Source organism: Globicephala melas, chromosome 12, assembly GCF_963455315.2.
Source record: "Globicephala melas chromosome 12, mGloMel1.2, whole genome shotgun sequence".
NCBI lineage: Eukaryota > Metazoa > Chordata > Mammalia > Artiodactyla > Delphinidae > Globicephala > Globicephala melas.
This window is the reverse complement of record NC_083325.1, coordinates 80,029,847-80,036,138: the sequence shown is the minus strand read 5'-3', so window position 1 is coordinate 80,036,138 and position 6,292 is coordinate 80,029,847. Positions and strand designations below refer to the sequence as shown.

The 6,292-nt window shown below is 45.4% G+C and overlaps 1 pseudogene; it reads left to right on the top strand.

Moving 5' to 3' along the window:
• Positions 1 to 440: 440 nt before the first annotated feature.
• Positions 441 to 6,292, top strand: part of LOC115846096 (alpha-endosulfine pseudogene) — a 32,128-nt pseudogene continuing 26,276 nt past the window's right edge.

Genomic DNA, 6,292 nt, shown 5'->3' with positions numbered 1-6,292 from the left:
TCAATACTACCATGCGCTTGTCTTACTGCTCAAATCCCTCAGTTATTTTATTTTTAACCTGTGTGTGTTAGGTTACAGAAATGTAGCTTGGATTAGTCTTTCTGACTAACTCCTGATTTGAGATCAAACAAGGAAGGAAATGTCACTCAGGAAAGCAATATGATTGCATGGACAGGAAAAATCGGGTAAACTTGCTCTCCTGTTTGTGTCACTGGCCTCGTTCGTTTCAGAGCTGTGATATAAGACACTTAAAGCACTTGATCAATTTATTTCTTGATCAGTTTTAAACGTTCTGAAGTGTAAACAAAGCACCTCTGAAGGGGCTGAGCAGCCCTAGTGACAGGAGCCGAAGAAGCAGCGCAGGTTGTCCCGTTTCCCCTCCCCCTTCCCTTCTCCGGTTGACTTCTTGGGTCCCCTCACTCCACAGTCCCGATCCCACCATGTCCCAGAAACAAGAGGAGGAGAACCCTGGGGAGGAGATCGGTAAAGGAGAAGCAGGACACACAGGAGAAAGAAGGTATGCTCCCTGAGAGAGCCAAGGAGGCAAAGTTAAAGGCCAAATATCTAAGCCTAGGACCAAAGCTTGGAGGCTCCAACTTCCTCACGAAGAGACTCCAGAGAGGGCAAAAGTACTTTGACTCGGGAGACTACGACATGCCCAAAGCCAAGATGAAGAATAGGCAGCTACCAAGTACAGGACCAGACAAGAACCTGGTGACGGGTGACCACATCCCCAACCCACAGGGTCTGCCCAAGTGAAAGTCCTCGCTCATCACCAGCAAGCTTGCGAGGTAACTGGGGCCCCCTTCTGCTTCCCTTCCTCACCCACCGGACTTTTATATATCATAGGCAGGGATGCAATGGGCACCTAGTTATATCTTCTCAACTTGCTAGCCAGAAATGACTGTGATTCTCCTGGGGGCTGCTGAGAAGGTAATGTGGGCTGAAGAGAGGCTCTGAGTTCATTTCTTTGGATAAATGGAGATTTTCACACCCTCATGTGGCCCAGGTAGGGGCTCAGAAATGGGAGACTAGGATTGGATAATGCTGCAAACTCTCTTTTTCTTTTGTACAAGAAACTGGGGAGATGTGATTTCTCCTTTTGGAAGAGGATATCCCCAACTTGGTTAGCCTAGGCCTTGGGAATAATATGACAGGTTTAACATCCCAAGGCTAACCTGACATGGTTGGGAAAGGTAGATTGAATGGAATCTGTTTTCTGTGCTTTAAGTGTTTTGTCCCTTGGGGTGCTACTGCTTCATGTTTCCATTATGACTGGTTTAGAGAATCCTCAAAAAGAAAAACTGATTTCCTTGCCTAAAACTATAGTGCCCACTTAACCTCCTTTACTCAGTCAGTGTCTTTTACAGTTTGCCCCGGCTCTTAAATAACGTAAAGATTGGAGGATATAATTCACATAAAATGGGCACCTTCTCTCTCTCTTCCAGCATGTTGCTTTTTGAAAGTATCATGGGATAGTGGAAAGAACACTGGGTTGGGAGTCAAGATATCTGGGTTCTAGCTCCACTCAGTCTAGGCAGAACGGACGTGTAACCTTGGTCAAGTCATTTAACCTCTCCGGATTTCTATTTCCTCATCTGCAAAACAGAGTTGAATATAGATGAGATTGATTCTGATTCTAAAATCCTGAAAAAAACTGTGCTGTTCATTGTAAAGCCAAAAGTGAGGAAGGCCCATAGGTGAGCCTACAGAGGGGAACTATTTGAAGACTACATGGGGAGAGAAGTTGAGGTTTGGGGGTTATAAATTCAGGCGTGAGGGGGCTCATCAGGATCGTGGTCTTGAGGGTCAAGAAAAAAAATTCTAAGCTAGCAAAGCTCTTGCCTCTGCCCTCACCTGCTTTCCTACAATCTGGGCCCTTGGTGCTAAAAAGCTGCGCTGACAGCCAAGCTGTGGGCCTGGAGAAACATGCTCAGTCGTGCACATGTGGAGTCCCACATTTCAGATGTTGTCAGCTGCCAGGCGTATTGTTAGGGAGACAAGAAGAAAAGGGATGAACTGAGCGAGCCTCCAGGGCTTAGTGCTACAGCAGAGCTGGGGCAGCAGGTTCTCAGGAGATGACTCACCTTGGAGGAAGCTGGGGAAGGTGGTTAGGGAGAAAGGGAAGAAGCACTGAGAAATCTCTGCCTTCCTAGAGCTCAGTCACCCAGCTCCTGTGCTCTGAGAAGCAGAGTGCTGATCGTGAACCAGGTGGAGGAAAGGGGCTGCAGAAGGCCAGCATCGTCAATCTAGTTATCAGTAGCTTGGCCTGAATGTTACTGAATGCAGCCTGCTAGTGATCACAGAGACGGCAGGGTGGGAACTAGCTAGCCGTTCAAGAGAGGAAGATTCTATAATCCTCTCTCGCCCTCTCAGCTCACCAGTTCTGATACGCCACACATCTGGCGCAATGAGAACAACTGATGAACTTGCTGATGCTCATGGAGGGGGTTGGGGGTGCCTCCACTTCTTTCCTGACCAGCCATTCACTTTTCAGGCCATCATTCCAACTGGATAGGAAAACGTTGGTGAGGAGGGAATGGAAAGAGCGAGATCCCGTGATTCCCTGGCCCCCAAACTCCTTGGCTGTCGCCTGTAATTGTATATAATTTTTGTTTCTTGCTCCATTTCCTTATGCTGTCTTCCTTAGTCTAAAATCCATGTGGAAAGGGGAAAGTGTTGCACATCCTTGTATAGTTTCCTCAACTGTCCCAGACATGTTGTACACAGATATGTTGTGTTTATTATATATGTAAATATATATATAATTTTGTATGTTTTCATCTCCAATCTTCTCGCATTTTGTACTATTTTCTTTTCTGTCTGAGTTGTCTTCTCTATCGGTCAGTATGACTCCTCAAGACCGAGGCCACAGCGAGTCTGGTTTTTAGGAAGGAATAGAAGAAATAGGGAAATCAGAAAAACTTTTGGTCTCTTTCTCCACCTGGTCATCTTCAAGGCTAAGAAATCAAAGAAGCAAAAGCTACCCTCTCTATATGCCACCTGTTTCCACAGCGTGAAGTGCATAGTTTCCATGGCAAAGAAGGGTCATTTCAAAATCCAAATCCAAATTGCTCTGATTAAACCTAGATTATTAAGTCCACTCAGAAGAACATGTGTGCTGTCTGGCCCTGACCTCCGGGAAGTTACCACCTGATCACTGTGTGCCCCCAGTCCGTCTCTGCTGCTGCAAGTGGCTCTGACCATGCCTCTGAGACCAAGCCTGCTCTGAGCCAGGCAGTTTACACCCCTGAAAACCTCCAGTTATTTTGATCTTGTCTAAATAATTTTTTTTCTGTTTTTGTCTTCATGGATATCTCCAAAAAGAGAACATTTTGTTTTGAAGATAGGAAAAGACTGCAATTTTCTCTCTCTCTTTTGTTTTAAACAACTCGCTGGATCAGATTGAGACATGTGCCAGGTAGCCCTGATTGTTAAGTGCGGAAGAGTGATGGGGTAGAGACTGGGGTGGAACTTAGGGCTCTTTCCCTTACTACTTGACAGTGTTTTCTTTTTCCTCTGTGTTGGTCCGTAGCGGCCAACTTGAATGATGCTGCCCGGGGCTCTGCCAGATACTGAGACGTTGCCCCCCTGGGTCCTGTGCTGGCTCCTGGCCCTCCCTGCTTTTGCAGCCAGGGGTCCGGAGGTGGCTTGGGTGTGGGCTGGAGAGGCAGAAGCCCCTGCCCTCGTTGGGAGACGTCTCAGTGAAATCCTGGGGGGGGGGTGGGGATGGGGGTGTGAGACGGTGGAGTGGAGATTTGGGGGAATATGAATTAGGGCTTGGAGTTGATAAAAACATTCTTGACTATCCTCCTGCTTAACCACGTGGCTTCTGTGGGGTGGGTGTGAGGAAGAGGACATAAAGTGGACTAAAGATGAGAGGCTCTGATTCAGCTCTGTAGAAGAATGCCTTGTTTGCTTGGATGTGGCCAGGGACCTGGTGTCAGATAAAGGAAACTGTCTGTCTAAATATGAAAGAGGCAGACAGCTCCTCTGCAGAGCAAGCTGAGAACTCAATGTTAATTGTTCATAAAAAAAAAAAAAAGAACCTCTAAGGGGACAGTCTATTAGGATGTTTGCCTAGTCACTTCCTGCTTCATGCCCACATCCTCCTATACCCTGTTGTTTCCTCACAAGAGTAAGTCCCTGCTCAGGTATGGACAAAAATCCCCTTATTTTTCACCTGAAATTTGCCGTGGAGACACTTAGTTCATCTTGCGTAATCCCACTTTCCTTATTACTTCTTTCTAGCAGTCTTCTGTCTAGGACGGTAATCCCACAGCAGGGGCCATAGTCTCAAGATCTGGGTGTGTGTATGTTTTGGGGGTGGGGAGATGGGGCTTCGGGACAGGATTTAGAAGTTTAACGCCCAAGAATCTTGGCTGTAATTTTTACAAACTATTTATTTTTTACTGTTATGTAAAGAGGACATAATATAAAACTTACAGAATTGTTGAGCAATGTTATATAAGGCAATATAAGGCATGTCGCGCAGAATACATTGATCTGTCTTGGGAATAGGACTTCCATTTTGTAATTGAACGGTTCTTAATTGTTGAGTGTAGTAGTACAGAGCTTAAAACAGCCTCTCTCTTTTCTCTCCATCTATTGATTCTGGTGTTTTCTGGGGTGAAAGAAGGTATATCTAACTCCTCTTGGTTTTATGAATCTTCTGAAGCTTTGTGGAGAGCCATTTGTTAGTTTCCTTTGTTTCTGATTAGCCAAGGACAAAGGAAAAGGACGTAAAGGAAGGGCAGAGAGATCACGTCACCCTCTATTGGAAGTTGCCCCATGTTTCTCAGCTGACTTTCTTTTGATTGAGAGTCTTATAATTATATTTGGGGATGGACTCCAGGATACAGAGTGATGATTATTTGTCACTGATAATTTAGTAATTATCATTTTGCCTGAATGGAGAAGAACCCAAACATTTGCTGGGCACCTCAGGAGGAGGCAGTGAGTGGGGCAGCCATCCTTCTGAAGGCAACTTCTCCACGGCCATGTTATAACAGTAGCTCCTGTGTGGGTTCTCACGGACGCTTAAAAAAATCTCCAAAGCCTTTGAAAATGTACTTTCCCCCATTTTAGACCAGTTTAAGTTATTTATTTTTTAGTGATATCACAAAGGACAAACTCCACAGTTTTTATTTCTGAACCAGATGGGTACATTGTATTTTTTTTTTCAATATGAGGCAGCAAAATTATTCTCCAAGCAGCAAGATTATTATGCTACTTGTTCATATTCATCATGTTGGGATTCCCTTTCTTGCTTTCAGTGTAATTAGTTTGGTCTGTATTTCTGGATGCTGAGGAAATGCACAATAAACATGGACCCTTGCAAGCATTTTAAAAATACCGATTTCTCTAAAATTCTTATATTCAAGGAAGCGTGTCTCATTCTCCCTTCCGTTTATTAAGAATAAGGACAGCATTTCCACTCACTGCAGTGTTAGCAGGAGATCTTCTAGCAGCAACTGCGTCTTACATTATTAATAGCCTCACAAAAAATGTGCTGTTGCCGTGGTGGGTACGTATCAATTTGTACCAGGGTAGGACGTTTTCTCAGACATGAATAAAAAACCAGTTCAGGATGCAGGATGTGTATAATGATATCAGGACTCACAGTATAACAGACTCATCAGCATCCTGGTGATGTGGAAGGAACACTGAGGTGGGAGTCTTGGGTTGGACAATCAAGTCTGCCATTCATATGTGGTGTGAGCTTGGACAACTGCTTGATATCTCTTAGCCTCAGTCTTGGCATTTGTAAACTAAGGAGATACTCTTCGTGCCCTGCTCAGATCCCCTCATATGCATTTTATCATTCTGGATACCAATCCCCTCACCTCCTGCATGCTTTGCTTCTACTGGCAGGGCCTGCAGTTTTCTATAGGGACCACCTTTGACTCATGGTGCCTCTTGCTTCATCCTTACTCACAAAAGTGCCAGGAGTTTATCTGTTCCCCACTAGGCCTCCTCTAGCCTATCCAGTGACAGGCTGATCTAGTAGTATGAAAACCCAGCTGCCTTGCCGTCAGGGTGAATACATTCTGAAAGTGTAATATCTTCCAGGGCTTCCTATGCTATTGCTGGGACTATACCTGAAATCTCAACCTTGCTTGATGTCTCCCCTCCCTGCTCTTCTCTCACCTCCTTACTTGTTTCCCCAGGGAATAGTTTCTTAAAAACCACTTGCACCGGGCTTCCCTGGTGGCACAGTGGTTGAGAGTCCACCTGCCGATGCAGGGGACGCGGGTTTGTGCCCCGGTCCAGGAGGATTCCACATGCCGCG